The 18,878-nt window shown below is 42.7% G+C and overlaps 1 pseudogene; it reads left to right on the forward strand.

The window, feature by feature from the left end:
- LOC119280059 lies at window positions 1–18,586 on the forward strand (annotated as a pseudogene).
- Window positions 18,587–18,878: the final 292 nt, after the last annotated feature.

The raw sequence follows: 18,878 nt of genomic DNA on the forward strand, positions 1-18,878 counted from the left end.
ATGGTCAATAAGACCGCTAGTTTCAAGAAGGGCAAGTCCAAGAAGAAATCTCCTGGCAACGGTGTGACCTTGTCTGAAAATAGGAACAACGGTGGAGCTACTAAGGACACTGAATGTTTCTACTGCAAACAAAAGGGACATTGGAAGTGCAACTGCAAGAAATACTTGGCGGATAAGAAGAAGAATGGTTCTTCTGGTAAACTTAAATGTGACACAAAGTTAATGTTATTCTACTTTGTTAGTTCATGTAAATCAAGGATATTTGATACCGATTGGCTGCTTACATTTGCACTATGATGGAGGGACTACAGAAAGATCGCAAGCTGAAAAGGAATGAAGTCGTGATGCCAGTTGGGAATGGTGATGAGATTGTTGCTCAAGCCGTCAGAGTGATCACATCTTTAAATTTACTTTCATGATTTACATAAGGACTTAGTAATTGTTATTTTGTTCCGAAGTTGTGTTAGAACATTATGTTTGGATCATGTTTGATAAGCGACTGTTACTCTTATAAGTCTGAAAAACAATGGTTGTTCAATTTATTATTAGAATATGTGTTCTGGATTTGCCTCTATTATCAGCTTTTTTATTCATTATGGATCTTGAAAGTATAAGGATATCAATTACATTAATGCTAAACGTCTTCGGAAGACTGTTAATACCACTTACATGTGGCACTGCCATCTTTGTCATATCGAAAAGTAACCTATGGAAAAGCTTCATAAAGATAGAGTGTTGACTTCTTTTGATCTTGAATCATTTGAAAAATGTGAGGCTTGTCTAATGAGTAAAATGAATAAAACGCCGTTCATGGAGCATCTTGATCAGGTGAGTGAATTATTGGAGATAATACATAATGATGTATGTGGTTCGATAACCACACCAGGGCGTGGAGGATATCTATACTTCATAAACTTGGGTGATGTTTTGAGTAGATATGATTATATTTACTTGATGAAACATAAGTCTGGAACAGTTGAAAACGTTCAAAAATTTCAGCACGAAGTTGAGAATCATCGTGTTAAAAAGATAAAAATTTCTTCGATCATATCGGGGAGGAGAATATCTAAGTGATGAGTTTAGCAAACATCTGAGTGATCATGGAATTCTTTCGCAACTTGTACAAAGTTGAACTAAATCAGTGGCAATTACAACGGATTGGAGGGAGTAACATTATTTTTTGAATTGGATGTATATAGAGACGTTTTAGTGTGTTTGTTCGCCCATTTCCGTTCGTTAGTCCATGTTGAATTTTAGTGAGTTAATTCACTCATTTCAGTTTGCATGTAGTCAATATTGAAATATCCAAAACATCTTATATTCATGAACGCATAAATGGAGAGAGTAGTTTATTAGTTTCAGGATTTATTTGGAAATTTATGATTCATAGAATAAGATGCATGTGGGAGTGGGGACAGATCCATCTTGAGAAATTGGCGCTCAGAGAGGTGATCGGAGCTTGAGGTCAGAAGACATCGTGTCTGAATTAGTTTGCGGAAAATCATTCGTTTGTGAGTCAGCAACTGATATCCCCATTTTCTAGAAAGCATGTTGGATCTCGATTATATTTTAAGTTTCCACCCCACGGAGGCATCCTGGTTTGAATTTTGGAAGTATCAACGTGTGTATATCACGGGCCCATGTGCTGGCAATTTGCAAATACGAAAGTCCTGTGAATCCTAGCTAGGCTGGATTTAGGCCACCTGAAAATGAGTTGGGCACTGCAATACAATTTGCAGTTTAGAGCATAGTTGCATAACTATGGTGTTGAAGAACTCCCGTTCCCAACACACTACATGCTTAACTTCAAATTGGTACGCATAACTAGCTTGCTCATTTGATATAATCTCATTTCCCCCCAAGTCATAACAACAGTTAAGGGAAAATATAAGAGACTATGCAAAGAATAAGTGGCATGTATGCAATGAGCTTTAAGGACTGCCATTGCAAACAAGCAATCTAAATAATTTTATGCGAGACTAGTTTCTTTGATACCAACTGAAACGATCGAAGATGAATGATGGCACATCAAATCTCTTACACCCAAACTCTGATATATTTACGAGTAATTCGGGGTGATTTTCTATAGAGTGATCGGATCTGTACAATTACGGGTGGTTTTCTCAAATTGCTTTCTCCAACCACCCAGTGGACTATGTGATCAATCCATCCATGGTGACTTTCCCAACAGACCCACACATCAATGCCTTTTGTTTTCTGTCTTCTTCCTCTGCTCAGGTGCTCTGTTCGTGATGTAAGTGTAATAGGCATTGTTTTTCTTGGCTAACTATGCTCCACTTTATTGACTAATGACAATGTTTGTCCGAATACATTGGAGATCAGGAGGCTGAAGTAACCATAAGTATTTACCTTCAAATAAGACTAGGAGCATCTCCAGCAGCATTTGTATATTTGCACTCAATTGCTATTTTATCAATTTTGTCCAAAAAACCACCTCTAACAGCCTTTGTATAAGTGGTCCTTCCCCAATTGTTTTTACAAAGCTTAGCAAATCTTACCTCCCACCTTGCATATTTGCCAATTCGAAGGCCATTTTGTAAATTTTTAGCAAGCCTCCTAAACGTGGCCCACTTCTTCACTTTGTCTCAATGACAGGTTGGTCCATGTACTAGTGTGTCTTGTGCGTGCGCTGTGTACGTGTGCGTGGTGTGTATGTGCGTGTACACATGTGTTGGGTACGTGTGAGTGTGTTGTGTGCGTGTGTGTACTGTTGTGTTGTGTACCTTTTTTTTGCATTGAATTCTGGAGCTTTATTAATGAACAATCATTGTGTTACAGTCAGCCCGTAGGCACAGAATAAGAAACTCAGGGCTTGCATCAAGCCACCTCTTGGTCCAAGTGTACACGAGTTGTGCTAGTATATGTATATAAATGCGTATGCTAGTGTGCGATGTGTCTATGACAAACTATCCCCACATGTCATTGTGTGTTTCATGCAAATATAACAATCCAACATACAAAAGCTACCAAAGCAAAAAACATTTTGGATTGCTAAACCTTCTCTCATCAGTTTTTAGCGATCCAATATGCAAAGCCTGCTGAAGATGCTCTAAGAGCATATTTAGTGAGGCCATGTGCCTCTAAGTTGGAAGTCGTATTGCCAAAAATGAAAGAGCAAGAAACAAACTAAGATGCCGTTGTAACAATCTCTTTAATAATGCTTCACGCAGGCCACCTGTACCATTATTTATATCATTCATTACTTCTTGGCAATCAGAGGCAATCTCCACGCTGGTGACATTCAGATCAGCAGCAAGGGCTAACGCATTGCGACATGCAGTAGCTTCTAATGGAGCTGCATCAGGGAGAAAATAAAGTTTTAGCGCTGATGCCCCCAACTATTTTCCTGTCGAGTCTCTACACGTAGTGTGTAGTAGGCATAGGTCTTCCCTTCTTTGTCACCTAGCAGGCATGCCAGAACAAGTGGAGAAAGTCGGATCTAAGCTTCAATAGATAGCATCCTCCCTGAGGCCCGAGCGCCTCCCATTCCCAACTCACTACATGCGTCCAAATGTTGATTACTAGTACCTATCTCTCTTTTACCCAAACTACTAGTTTCATTCGTGTTCATTTGAGTGGTACTGCTACTACCTGCTGGCCTAAAGGAGCTAAGATAGGTAAGAAGAAATAGAAGAAGAGACTATATCCATTCATAGTAGACATGTATGCAATGAGCATTATAAGGGTGACATCAACGTTTAATGAATGGTTGGTGGGTAATTGCAGTGCACGTCCTATGTGCTCCACCCCAGCCACATCTCCACCGTGCAACGTCCTCGTGATTTGGAAAGTATTGTGTATATGCTTTGGATTAATTTCTATATCTGTTAATTCAATTTAACATATATATGACTCGTATAATGTTGTACTTCCCTGCAGACATTGGTCCCACACACCATAGAGAACCTGTTCAACCCACTCATGGACGCATTTGATGGAAAGATAGCAACATATATTTCCACTCATCGCACTCTTCCCCTTCATCTTCTTCTAATATGGTTCTTGAAGTGTGGGCTAGTTCACTTCGGGGAGTAGATCGGCGCGTTGAACCCCAGAAAAAAAAAACCATTCTTGCTGATTCTGGCAAGTATTGCAAAGGGAGTTTGGCAAAACTTTCTGAGCCTGTTTTTTTTAAAGAAAAGGAGTAATACCCCCGGCCTCTGCATCTGGACGATGCATGCAACCACTTTATTAATTATTCATAAAAGTCCTTACAAAGAAATACAATGGTAAGTCTGAAGCCACAGTCTATGCAGCATCTGTCGGTATTCCTATCCAGTTGATGAAGGGATGCTGATATTCCGGGTCTAATACCACATACCTCGCAACCAAGCCTAACATCCAAGACCTGAGACCCCAACCTAGCCACTTGCCGGGTCTGGGGCACACACTGGTCCGACGTGCTCTCAGAGGCTGCCGCCGCAAACTGCCACCGCTCCATCTTCAGAACTGTACTGATGCATCAAACTTGCTCGGTCTAGCTATCGTCGACGCCACCACGGCGCCCAACGACACCTCCTCTCTGCGTGCAAACAGCTGAGCACGTCGTGGTCGCCATTTATACACCTCAGCACCATGCTGCCAAGTACCACCAGCCGACACATCTTGAAGTCTTTGGAAGATCTGTCGTGCGTAACACTTACCGACCAGGCATGACAAAGCGTAGCACCTGTCGGCAGGCATGACTTGACATCTCCACCGAAGCTCCGTGCAAGACGAAGCCGCTCCACCTTCTGCCTCTGACTTCCAGCACTGCTCCACAAACGATGCTCCCAAGAGAGGAACGACACCGCAGTGCCGCCATCGTCCGATCTGGAACACTAGATCCTAGGGTGTCCCCTGGAGCAGCTCGAGTGGGTCGACAATAGTTCACGACGATGCCTCCATCAAGGTAACATCATAGAACGCCGCCATCGCCTGCCGTCGGCTCGGTTTTCACCGGCAACTATGTCTCCCCAACTGGTAGCCGGGACTAGATGGTGGATCTCGAGATCCGATCACCAAGCCTCTGGCCGGCCATCTCTGACGAAGAAGATGACCACCACCACTGGCCAGCGGGACGACGCGAGATTAAGTAGGGCGCTGTCAGCGTGGTCCTGGCCAGCACCACCGGCGCTAGGCTCGTCGGGACCACGCCCCATGACCGAGAGCAACGGCAAGCGCTGCCAAGACGGGGACGTAGACCCGCAGCCCAGATCCGGCCCACCCACGTGCCGCCAAGTGGCCACCACCAAGCGCCGTTTAGGGGCAGCCCCGCCGCCGTGAGGGACGCCGCCCCACCGGTCGCCGCGAGATCTGCGCGAGGCCATGGCGAAACGACGAGGACGCCCCGCCGCCACCTTCCCCGGGGACCACGCGGGCTTCAACCGGTGTCCCCTCCGGCGGCGGTGAACCGGGGGAGGAGTGGGGAGGGGCGGCTGGCGGCGCGGTTAGGAGTGGCGAAACTTTTTGAGCCTGTATTTTCCGCAAATTTGAGGAGTATTTTTTTCTGAGTTCTTGGTCGTGTTTCTTGGATGAGATTTGTTGGTGAGATCTCAGTAGTGCTGGTGGAGATAGCCTGCAGCAGACTCCCTCCCCGTCAACCGGAGCTGCCGCGTTGAGTCTCTCGGTCCCCGGCACAAGCGCGTTTGACTCTTCTTCATGGATGCCAATACCACCGAGCCCCTGTCATCACAGGACGAAGAGGTTATGTGCGGGAAGTAGCACGCCGGCAGATGATCGACATCAACATTAAGGGCACCTCTCTTAAAGTATGTACAGCAGCGAGTACCTAATCTAATCCCTCTATCTCCGTGGACGCGCCCGAGCGCGTCACGGACCATGAACGATCACGCCTAAATTTTTTTTGCCTCCGTGGCCGTCTACCGCATATCCATGCAACTCATGCAATGTAAACAATAAACTAATATGGATCAACAAACTAGCAACAAATGGACATAATTCGGATATAATTGGAAATAATTCACATTGCCGCATTCATCAAACAACCAAAAGAACTTGTTTTGATCGCCGAAGAGTACTTAAACATCAAAAATAAAATAAAATGGAGAGACGGAAAAGGGCGGAGGAAATCACACTTCCCTTGTTGGCCCCTTACCCTTTCGGTTGCCGATGTGGTTGTAACCCTCCATGTAGGCGTCGACGGCCGGAGGGGGAGGGGGTGTCCTCATCGTCGTTGGAGCTGGAGCCGTCGGTGAGGTCTGAGTCGTCGTCGGAGCTGGAGCCGTTGATGAGGTCCGAGTCGTCATTGGAGGAGATTTGTCCGGTCATCCTCCGGATCACGCGCGCGAGAGTTAACCTTGTTCTCTAGGTGTTCATCATGTTTATTTCGTTGCATTAGTTCGTTCATGCATGTTGTTGAGTTAGAGGCTTGAGGCTACGGCACGGTAGTGAGCGTGCTCGTAGAAGTGTGGGGACGAGTACACATCCAAGCTAATAGTGGCTAGTTAGATAGTTGAGTTAGCATCAGCTGAGTACGATGCAGGTACGTGTAGTTTGCATGGATGTGTTGGTTAGCAAGTACAGCTCACCGGAGTCAAAGCGGCCGAGTCGTGCTGCAGATCGGCGTGGAGCTAGAAGCGGACGCAATCAGTTGAGGCGTGCGTCAAGTGTGCCGTTGTGTGTAAGCTCATGTCTATTGCAAACTTGGATTTGACTCAAGCATGTACGTACAGGAATAATCGGATCAAGCAGCTGGCTTGGCCGGCGGGTCTGCATGCAACATAGTGGGGTTAGTGGGTGCATGTGTGCTGTGTAGGTCTGGTACTTAAAAGACATGTACTCAGTTCATTTGCGTTGAAAGAATACACGAGAAAATGGCACAAGTTGTGTGCGATGCCAACTTCGTGTGTGTGTGTGTGTGTGTGTGTGTGTGTGTGTGTGTGTGTGTGTGTGTTCTTCAAGCTCCAGTTCGTGTGTGTATTCTTCCACCTTCCTGCTTGGAAACCCAACAACACGGTCCTCCTCCTCGGCCAGCCGGGTCGCCTTCGCCTTGCCACCGCCTCCGCCGTTGCCTCGTGCTCCGACTGCTTAATGTTGAGCCGGAGAACTTTGGCGCTCCTAGATTCGTGACACATTTTTTTTTGAAAGAAATTCGTGACACATTTGCCTTAACATATTAAATTTTTGGTATATTACTGAAATACAAAACCAGGATGTTCGCATTGTTGCTTGTTCTGTAATAAGATTATCCCATGCCGAGTATAAGTCAAACAGATTGCTTATGTTATCCTAAATCCCAGTTGTGTATATCACCCACTATTTTAAATCATAGAAAGTATCTCTGCACTTTTATTGTTATAGTTGCATCTTTTTGTTCTCTCTATATATACACGCTTCTTTTTATAATTAGGCAAATAAATTCAGCAAATTTGTTTTACGAAACTGTATACTCTCACATTTGTTTGCCTTTTGAAAGACTCAATCAACTCTGTTTGTAAACGTCAGCCACATAACATTTTGTTTCCCTTAGCTCACTGTCCTCATATCGAGCTTATGTCCGTCCAGTGCCATATCGGACTGACATCGGTTTGCGAATGCTTTTAGGTGGGGCTGCCTGCGAAACAGCTATGCTTGGATTTCACATAGCACCAGTATTCTCCAATTACACGTACCACTGTCCAGTTTTTCGAGCGATGGTACGATTATGCCATGGAAAAGAAGATGGCATCAGGTTGACTCAGTGCTTTCTTATTTCCAAAATCCTACAGTCAATTAGTGTGTAATGTGATGCTAAGTTACTGATGTCCCTTTCATTTTTGGCAGTAATTATGGTTCCATTTGTCACCGCAAGAGTTGCGGCCAGTCTCAGACCTTTGGATTTGATGAATTGGGGAAGATTTCTTGCGGATGTGCAGAAACAACCGTAGGTACATACATTGAATCATGTGGCTGTAGTAAATAACTAGTGAAAAAATTATCATAGTCAGACTATGTAACTACTTTAGTCGTGTCATGTGTTTTACTGAACTGACGTTAGGAATTCGAATTGTTTTCCTTTACTGTTTTGCTCCTTTTCCTTTTTTCGCTTAGAGAAATTATATTACTAGATGACCCGTTGCGCCAATGGCGCAAAGGCTGACGGCAAGGAATGTATTGTAAGAGTGGTGATAGAAAAAATCAGACACAGATCGAAATAATGAGTACTTTGCGCCGATAGCGCAAAGGGTGAGAGCAAACCTGGCATTCAAAACCATGCACATAAGAATATTTAGACACTGAGTGGAAGATAAGGCAATAGATACTTAGGTATAATGTTGATACACTATGTTACAATTTATGGTAGCTTATTTACATTGCTTTTAGTAAGCAAGCTACATAAGTAGAGATGCATCATATAGATAGGTCTGGTCATCCCTCTTACAATGAGTGATATATGCAGCGCTGAACATCAGGTAGAATCATCGTTGCATGTGTCATCTGTATCGAAAATGACTTCATTGTCTAAGCAACTCTTCATGGTGGGTGTTTTTGGTGGGCTGCCAATGCCAAAAGCAGAAATGCCTTCCATATCATCATCCAGTCCCCAATAATACCCGGGTTTTTTTTGTAGAATGTCGTTTGATTGTAATCGTATCATTGAGGAGCTCTGCAACATATCTTATTTGCGATAGAGTATGGTTAACATCGATGTTTTCAGGCATTGATCCTGCTATGAAGTTGGTATCTCTTATATGTTAAAGTTCTTTCAGTGTCATGCAATTCCCTCCTAGAACACTGCACCAGTTGCTGCTTAGATAGTCCGTTATTACTTATTTTCTTTAAGCTCCTGTTTTAGAGATTTATTTTTTGTTGAACCAACTGGAACTTATCATAGTTGAAGTCTTGCACCACTTTGTTGTAAGAGACTTCCATAAACCTAATAGCTTCATTTTCCAGCCGATCTTCAGCTTCTTTGAGATTTTCGTGGACATAGCTGGATATTGATTTCCTTGAAAGTTCATTACTTAGTTGGTGCTTAGATGGACAAAACTGAATGGTTGCGTCGACACCAACATTCATTTACTTTTCTGTGGTGAGTACACTACGATTTGGAAGGCCAATCTGTTGCATCATAGCATCCAAAAGCATTTTTGTTGGGATCCTAACTTTTTCCAACACTTTTGACCCGTTGCACAGCTGACGCAAGAAGCAAAGGCGAACCAAGCATTCAAACCATTTAAATAAGAGTGGTTTAGAGATTAATAATAAAATCCTTAAAGCATAAAGAAATATAAACTTAGGTATGATTTTTATAGAAAACATTATATATTACTCCCTCTGTTTCAAAATATAAGACGCTTTGACAGTTCAAATGACCACATCGACTAAGTAGCTCCTCATGGTAGGTGTGTCCGGTGGGCTGTCATTGGCGAAAGCACAAATGTATTCCATATGACCGAACTCGTCGTCTAAGCTCTCAAAATGTCTTTGGATTGTAAAGTGTATCGTCAAGGTGCTCTGCAATATATCTTACTTATGTCGTCTTCGGTTGATTCCAGAATTCCAGAATGAAACTGGTATAGGTTGTACTGAAAAGCACTAAAAAGAGTTGAATAGATTAGCACCAAAGTAAGTTAATATGTAGCAAGCATAAAAGTCTTCTCACTGATTATCTTTAACCATCATGTAACACAATCACCTAATTCACTAAACTCCCTGGGGTTAAAACTCATGGGAACGACTATTTCGCACATCAGTTTTGGCTCTTTCCTCTCATGTTTTTTTAAAAGCACTCGTTCCTCCCGAGTGCAATGGCCCGTTTTGTTGGAGTGTGAAGTTTGTGTGCTCGGGCACCATGGTGCCCTCTAAAAAAATGCAAAAGCCATATTTTAAAATTTCAAAAAAATTGAAAATAATTTTGTGGAAACTTCCATTTTTATTGCTGACACTACGGATCCATGGAATTTTGTTTGAAAAGAAATGTAATTTGTAAGCTGTACAGAAAAACAAAATTCTGGCGAAAAAATTCCGGCCCATTTGAAAATACATATGTGTCTTTTTTTACACCACGTGGGAAAGCAAGATGTTATAAATTTTTGCACATATATAGTATATATGTGTGTGCATGTTGACAATAGGTTTCAATTTTTTTGAGCTGTATAAAATGTTTTTTTAAAACAGGCACCATGATGCCCATGCACATCTTGCAATATTCGGTTTTGTTGGGACTGCGGAGGAACGGCGCTCGGGCGCGTTTAGTGGCCGTGGTTAAATGGACAGTTGTAAATTCTGGTGCAATAAATGCTCTGCATGTTCATTTGTCTGCAGACTTAAGATTAATTAAGAAAGGATGATTTTAAATCCCAATTTGCAAATTGATTTCTGTTCATGTTCGCGGTGCAAAAAAATGGCCTATCCTATCAGATTTGGGACGATAACATTTCATAATTTGCAAAATAATAAATTTACATGTTCGTTGTGCAAATGATGATTAAATTTCAGTATTTGCAAATTAGGATTTGTTCATGTTCACCATGCAAAAAATGCGACTACATTTTACAATTTGAAAATTGGGATTTGTCCATGTTGACCATGCAAAAAATGCCCTAGCACATCGTAAGTTTTCTAGTAGGTTGGGATTAATTAGACCTAATACAAAAATCAAATAGGGGATGCATTGAAGAGGCTGGCGTGGGATGGACACTTTTGACTGAGAGCAAGCGAGCTCGGATACTCTTCGGAGTTTCCGGTTTTGCTGGCCGTTTTTTAAGCGGTGTAGTGTAAAGTGGCGTGGGGGTAGGAGGACGGCGCGCAGCACGTCTCGCTCCACTCCATTGCCATCTCTTTACTGCTTCTTCCCCTCGCCTCTCTCCTCCTCTGATCTTGAAATCCCTGCGCATGGTGGATGGCACCTCTCCCCTCTTTCTCTTCCCCGCCCAAGTTTTCCATCCTCCACTGATGCGCACGGTTGTTCGGGAGCAAGAGGGGGGCCGCCTCCTGTGCCGTGGCGCTGCCCAACGGCAGGCCCGGACACTCGAGTCGAGCGCCTGTTGCCAGAGTCGGCTTGAGCGGCCGCCACCTCCTCTCCTCTCCAATCGGGATCTCGGACCTCACCAGCAGAGCCCTCGTTTTCAGGGAAGGCAGTCATCCCCAGAGATTGAGGATACCTCCCGACGAGCATGCTCGTGGTTGCCCACATCCCAGAAGTGCATGGGAGCCAGTGTCTTTGGGCAGAGGTGGGTCTCCTTGCCGGCGACCTCACCGTCTTGTCGGCGACTCCACTGTCAGAAGTATATCTGCAGGTATGGTAGCTTCTACACCCCCTCTATTCTTTGATAGTGTTTTTTCTTTGTTGTTGTTGTTGCAGAAAACAGCCAAAACATGCTTGAGATTTCAGTAAAAAAGGATTTTGTTTTACTGTGTTCACTCTAAAATTTTGTTCTGACCATTTCAGTGGGGGATCTTCATTGCTTCTTCAGGCTGGGGAGGCTGCTCTACGCCGAGTCTTTTTCTGCTTCCTATGTTGTGTCGCTTCTTCTTCAGTCTCACTCACTCAGTCGTTACTGTTGACACTTGTCACAAATACAGGAAAGTGGTATTACTGACATTGAGGGAGTTTGACTCCAGTAATGCATGTTATGGTGGAACAACTTCCCTCTTGAATTGGAGTGACTTCGGTTGAAAGTCGATGTTCGGATGAACGTTACGGCCTTGTAGCCTGCACGGATAGCACGGTTAGTCACCCAATATGGCCATCTAACTGTTGCACTAAGTGGATTCAGTTTCTCTTCCTTTTGTCTCCGTGCAACACTCATTTGATGTTCCATATTATGTCCAGGTTTATGCAGAGGGACCAGCTCGGCCTATGGGTGGAACTGTTGTAGTTGCTATGCTTATTGGTCCAAATGCATCTATTTCTTTTGAAAGCAAATATATAGAGCTTCTCACATGACTCATGTTTACGATCTCTACAAGCCTCATCTTGCAAGTGAATATCCGGCTAGGATTCTATCACTTGTTTTTGTTTGTTTGTTTTAGGCATCTAAATAAACAATTTTCTCAACCAGGTACCATTTTGTCTTTTCATAGTATTATATCATCTGTACACATTATAGCTAGGTGTTAATGCGAAACTTTCTCAAACATGCGATTGGGGACCATATAGTTCCTAATAAAAAAGAAGCCTCATATAGTTTGTCTATATATAATTCCTAATAAAAAAAGGCATATATGCAGGTTGGGGACATAGGTGTGTAGTTGCTGAGTTATCTGCATAGTTTTGAACTTCTGATAAGAAAAATCCACCGTCGCCATGCTACTATGTCCTTTTTAAGTGGCCTGGATCCGCTCGTGCTTGGTGCAGCGAGATGCATGGCGCTGCGGGAGTTGTGGCGGACATGGACAAATGAATTCACATGATCTTGAGATTGCATGGGACCCTATGTTGTTCACACATAAGGTGTATGATCTTAGACCTCGCTGAACCCTGTCTTGGTAAATTTATCAGTTCCTTACATCTGTCTGTGTAACTTTGAACCCAGTTTAGACATACTCAGTTTCATAGGGCAGACGAGTAAGGAAAAGCAATTGATGTTGTTAAGAAGCATTGAGGAAAGTCTGTATCTTGGAATCGCTTATGTCTGTTGTTTCAATTGCTTGTATGATAAAATTTATTGCGTGAAGAATTTGCTTTTGCAGTTTGCCTGGTTTAATACTCTATTCATTTACTTTGCAGCTCATAACACTTCTGTTGAAACTACTTGTGAGCGGATGTTTACGCCATTAATGTCGATCATTATATTGGAGGATTTAAAGTAGGTAATATACTATCATGTTTAAATAAATTATCATCTTATTTGTTTAAAGAACCTGCATGTTGTGACACCTGTTGCACCAATTGACATTGTTGACGACATAAAAAAAGAAGCTTGAACTAATATTAAGTTTTGCAATTGAGAAGAGGAGCGTGAGGGAATATGATGTGACATGTGAGTATCTTCTCTCTATGTACATCATTGGTAATATCTATTCTCTCACTATTTGTCATACAGTTCCACCAAATGTCACAAGTACCTAATACAAACCAAGGGCTTCCTTTAATAACTATAAGTTTTAGATCACCAAGAAACAAATTCTACACTAATGTTGGTAAGCATCAGATTCACATGTCACGGCCAAAAAGAGCAAGCACATAGTATTGTAAGAATGGACCATAAAACTAAGCGATGTAGCAGAGGAAGGTGGCAAACCTTAATCACAGCACGACATCCGCTAGCTACTGGTGGATTGAACAATACCTGGAAGAAGAACATAGAAATACACATGTCAAAAAGAGGCCAAGACATGGACTGGATCGAATGCATATCCTACCGGAAAAGAAACAATAGTTGGAGGTTTGCCATCATGGAAGGAGGTGGATAACAACTTTTTGTCAGATTTTATTGGCCACCACACAAATAAATAGAAATCGTAACATCCCCATGATTGATAACACGAAATAATAATTTCAAATCTCAGAGAGAGTGGCACACACACAGAGTGAGAGAGAGAGAGGGAGACTTAGACACCATTCATGGCAGTAAAAATGAGTGCAGGCCGCAGAACTGATCATATGGGAAGAATACCCTTCGAAATTATATCCCAAAAGCTAGCCGCAGCCAATACAACTATCAGATATTAGAAAATGGTATTATAGATGTGGTAATGCCTAAAGTGGCTGAACAAATCATGCTCATATGCACATCACAACACAGACACACACCCACGCACGCAATCACAACACAGACACGCACACACGCATGCGCACGCGCACACACCATAAACGTGCTCATATGCACATCACAACACAGACACACACACACAGCAGCAACAAATAGGCGTGTGGCGCATCGCACGGGGAAGACAAAGACACAACCAGTAGAGCGAGGAGCAGATAGCCACCCTTGCCATCGAGCCGTTCACACAAAAAGGGATCAAAGAGTAGGACGTTTCCTATTCTCAAACCTGCCCATCATAGGGAGTAATTATCAAACAGAGAAACAAAAGGAAAAGAAAAGCAAGAAGTTCCCTTCTTCCACCCGTTTTTTATTTTCTTTCGCTTATATACATCAGACCAACACACAAGCACTTTAACTATTATAAACATAATTCCCAATTCAAGAACACGGTTGAATATTAGAGCACCACATACTACTCTTCGTAAAGTAAAACCGGGCATGCCAAGTCATGATTGTGCTATTAGTCAGTAGGTACATTACAAAGCGTGTTCATGCTAAGAACATCTGCTATTAGATTCTTATAACCACACTTCATGTTTCTATTTTCTAAATTAAAATAAGTGATCTCACTACAGTAAAAAACAAACACATATATAACTGACATAATTACCTCGTGAAGCTATTAGCAGAATATTATGCTATCCTAATCATATTGCCAAATCACAATTGACCGATTCTAGTCTAGGCTTTAAATTTGAAAAGGGAGAACAACTCACCATGGTCTTTGATTTCTTCTTGGACCCATGTTTCCTATCACCAGTCCCCTCCCCGCCGCCTGAATCCTCATTGATCTATGCAAATTTTCAAATGAAAGCATCCAAATAACCAATATGTATATTCAAAATAGAAAAATCAAATTAATAAAAGCTATCTAATTGATGGAAGGATCTTCATTTTATAATGGAATTAACTCTATCAGGCAAACTGTGATGTTTTGGCATCCACGATCAAAACATCAATATAAAATTCAAATATTTAGACATGACAATGAGTCATGATGTCAAAAAAAACAGAGTTTTTCTCATTTATGTGGGACAAAATACATAGTTGATATGCTTAATAATAAGTTAACAAAGATGACACCCAATGACTCAAACACTAAAGCTTTGGCTTCACCATAACAAATTAATCTTTGCCATGTACAGTCTAGCCCTCAATACCTGGCATCTCATTTTACAATTGAACTCTCTTTTCCCTTGGCAAGCAGCAGTAATGTAGTAGTAGCACTTCTTTCTCATGTACTCATGTTGGACAGAACAAATATTAGATACTGAAAACTCATGTTACACATGAAGCCAAATAAGCATTTTTGCATAAACCAAAAGGATAAACTCACCCTGGGGTAGACTGCAATCATCTAATAATCACATCAATCGTGTATAATCTATTGAAACAGATTTGTCGGTCAAATTATGACAATTAGCGTCCACCATGTAGCTTTATTAAGGGTGTTGTTCGATGCCGGGCTGCAAAGCATAAACACGCATTACTGCATTTAAATCTATGCTGCTGAAAAAATAAGTAAGTGGTAAGAATTATGAAAATATATAACACACTTTGCCATGGATTGCAAAAACTAAAAAAGAAAAGGATGCCCAGTATGGACTCTTCTATATGTGCACCTTTTATTTCCTACATGAAGAAGAATAAGAGATGAACCACTAACCTAGCAAGCAGTCAAGCAAACCTGATGGTACTGGTCTCTTGCGATCGAGGCCAATGCGCTTGACTTGGTGCTGCGTGGTACTGCCTTCATGTTGCAAGGCTTTCTTACTCTTGTTGTCCTCTCCCTTGAATGAAATGAACAACAGGTACATACACCATAGAGAAAATGTAAGGAACTGAACATATGACATATCCTTCATCAATTCTTAAATAAAAAACTAAAGTTCAGGTTTTCTCAATGGCTCATAGCCTTCTCTTCAATCCTTGCTTCTCACAAAGAGTTTTCCTCTCCCTCCGATGCAATGAACAACAAGTGCATACACCATAGAGAGAATGTTAGCAACTGAACATATGACATGTCCTTCATCAATTCTTAAAAAAAACTGAAAATGAAGCTCTTCCCATTGGATCATAGCCTTCTCTTCAATCATTGCTTCTCACAAAGTGTTTTCAGATTCACAAATAACCAAGGAGGCAACCAACAACATATAGTAGCACATAGCAACAACACAAGTAGAGTTAGGCCAAGCAGCAGCCAAGCCTGGCAGCAGCAGAACCCACATCAAACACATCTACCAGCATAAAATCAAAAGAGAGAGAGAGGAGGGGGGAGGAAGGAGCTCACCTGCCTGAAGAGACAAGAAGGGCTTAAGGAGGAGGGTCGTGGATGACGGGTGGCTGGGCGGGCTCATATTTAAGCAGTTTTCATTGCTGGCCACAAAAGCTTCATCTAGAGACTGAAATCATAAAAGTTGTGTGCATAAAGACGAAGATAAAATCACTCTAAGCAAGATGAGAACGACAAATTGAAAAGCTCATTGTACCTATTAAACTAAGGACAGGAATGGCCTTTATTGAACTAACATACTGTACCTAAGAGACTGAGAATCAGGGACAAACTTTATTAAACTAAATAATTGATAAAATTGGGCATTTAGAATTCCTCCTAGATATTTTGAGCAGCAGAGGTCAGATATGTTTCGAGCCCAGTAAAAACATGCATGCTTTCACATGTTTCAGACATATTTAATCTCTTCTATGTGTATGCATACACAGAAACAAGAATGTCTAAAAATATAGGCGTGCATGGAAAGACAAGGACCAGATTCTTGCCTGAATGTCTAAATGAACACACAAGAATGTTGCGCTGGTCAAATCGCCCACCTCGTGTCATTGCTGCCGGCACCGTCAGCGTTGATGTACATGTACTCCACGACTGTGCTGCTGCCTCTGGTAATCAGCACAAGAACCCGTCACAGTGGATGCTCACAGGAGCTATTGGCATCAAATTAGGAATCATTGTATATAGTTTTTCAAACTATAAGCTTATAAAAAAGCAAATACATCAAGACCAACAAAACAGCCAGCGGTTGCAACCATAGCCTAAGTTAGAGAAAGAACAACCTAGCCAGAGTATACCTGCAAGCCAATAGAAGCCATGATGAACAAGGGCTTACCACCCCATCTCCCCTGCAGCTCCACCCCAGTGCGATGGGAGCGCTGCCCCCGCTGCTTCTTGCCCCGGTCACCGGCCACGCTGCTCCTTCGCCCCACCACCGGCCTCCCCTGCTCCTCCACCCCCACCGTCAAGACCCAGCTGCGATGCTACTCCTCAATTTTCCCGCGCCACCCCTCTTCTCCTGCGGATGTGACCCTTCTCTTCAAGGAGAAGCCGGCATGCGGGAGGATCCGGCAGGATCCGGTAGAAGGAGATGAGGAGAGGCGGCGCTGGGCAGAGGAGAAGGAGGAGAAGGGGCGCGGCGGCGGCAGTCGTGAGCAGGAGAGGAGGAGAGACGAGGCATGGGGTCTGGAGATCGAGGATGGGAGGGGATTGGCAGTTAGGTTTTCACCTGATTCCACCGCGCACAGAACATACGGGACCCTGAGGTTTCTTCTCAATGTAGCTGTAAAACGGGCCCGTGAGGAAAGGAGCCCCACACGTCATTCACTCAAGAATGAAAGATCAATGTCCAAAAAAACTAACCGCGGGATTTTTGACAGCACTGTAAAATCGGGCCAGCGAGGCAGATCGTGCGGCCAGAACGCATGCGCGCCGCGAATGCCCTTGGAATGGCGGGTACTCTAGCAGCTTTTATATGTTAGATTTGAAGCTGATCAGTATTTTGTTTTACTGATTAGTCAATAGTTATTTCTACACAAGCTTATTACTGTACCGCAAAAGATCTTATTAACCCAAGTTTAGCACAAAATACTTGACTGATGTTATGGTAGTATATAATTACCATTTTATTTTGCAGGATGCCACTTCAATCAAAGTTGTAGGCCCACTTTGGACAGGTCCTCTACATGATTGTTCTTCCATTACAAAAATGCTAAACTTGGCTGTGGAATGGGGACGGGCACACACAAGTGAGAATGGTGTCGAAAAACTTCTTGGCGCCATGATTGAGGAGAGTGACCCAAGGTTACCACCTGGATATATAAGACTTGATGAGGTATGTCTTGCAGTTGGAATATGTACTTATTAGAATGTCTATGATGTACAATTGTTGAGTAAAGTCAAGCTAAATTTGTTATGCAATGTCAGATTGCCTGCCGAGCAAAAGTTAACTCTCCACCGCTCGGTACCCTCATTCATTCATTGCAGAAGGTATGCAACTTCTCCTTTTTTTGTTATATCTAGTATGATTAATTTGCCAAATCCTAAGGAATTACCAGGGTGCTTCATTTCGGTTCTTATATGGCATAATTTTTTCGATAAAGGACATTTCATTCAATTGATATATCGAGGTGATACAAACGCATCGAAAGAATGCCCGGCCTCTGCATAGCACGATGCACACAGCCCATAAGTCCATCCGTCCCAAAAATAAAAAATGTTTTACAACTCAAGAATAAATAAATCTGTCCAGCCTATGATGTGGCAGATCCTAACCGGAGATCACACCGCCATCCATGGGGCTAGAAAACCTCCCTGGCCGTATGCCCCAGCCGCGTAGACGCCGTCATAAATAGGTCCCTGTCGTCCGGCTTCTGCAGGATAGAATTGTGCCAACGCGGTTCAACTCTAAAAATGTTATCATAATTCCTTAATAATATGTATGCAGTTCTGGAACATTCTGAATGTGAACAGGAAGGTTAAGCTGCTTGTAGATCTCATATAGGTGCCAACGCAGTCAAGACCAACTGTCCCAGTCAGTTCATACATCTTGGTCGCATGGGAGATTTGAAATATGCGTTAACTGCCAACTACACACTTTGAAGTTAGATAACTCCACAATGTGTATATTGTTAAACATCCAAAACCAGAAGAGCGCTCATTGGCATTGGTTTGAAATCGGAACACATTTTGATGTCCTGCACTACAGAAGTAGCAAGTTTCGATCTTGGCGCGTGCAGCTGGTTGTTTCATGCACTAGAAAGTTCTTGATAGGACATTATAGCGACTCAGCTGCTTTATTTGTAAACAGTAACGTTCCTTTGTCTTGATGATTCTTCCTTACTACTCCCTCTGTTTTTTTACTCTGCATATTA

Source organism: Triticum dicoccoides, chromosome 3B (assembly GCF_002162155.2).
Source record: "Triticum dicoccoides isolate Atlit2015 ecotype Zavitan chromosome 3B, WEW_v2.0, whole genome shotgun sequence".
Lineage (NCBI taxonomy): Eukaryota > Viridiplantae > Streptophyta > Magnoliopsida > Poales > Poaceae > Triticum > Triticum dicoccoides.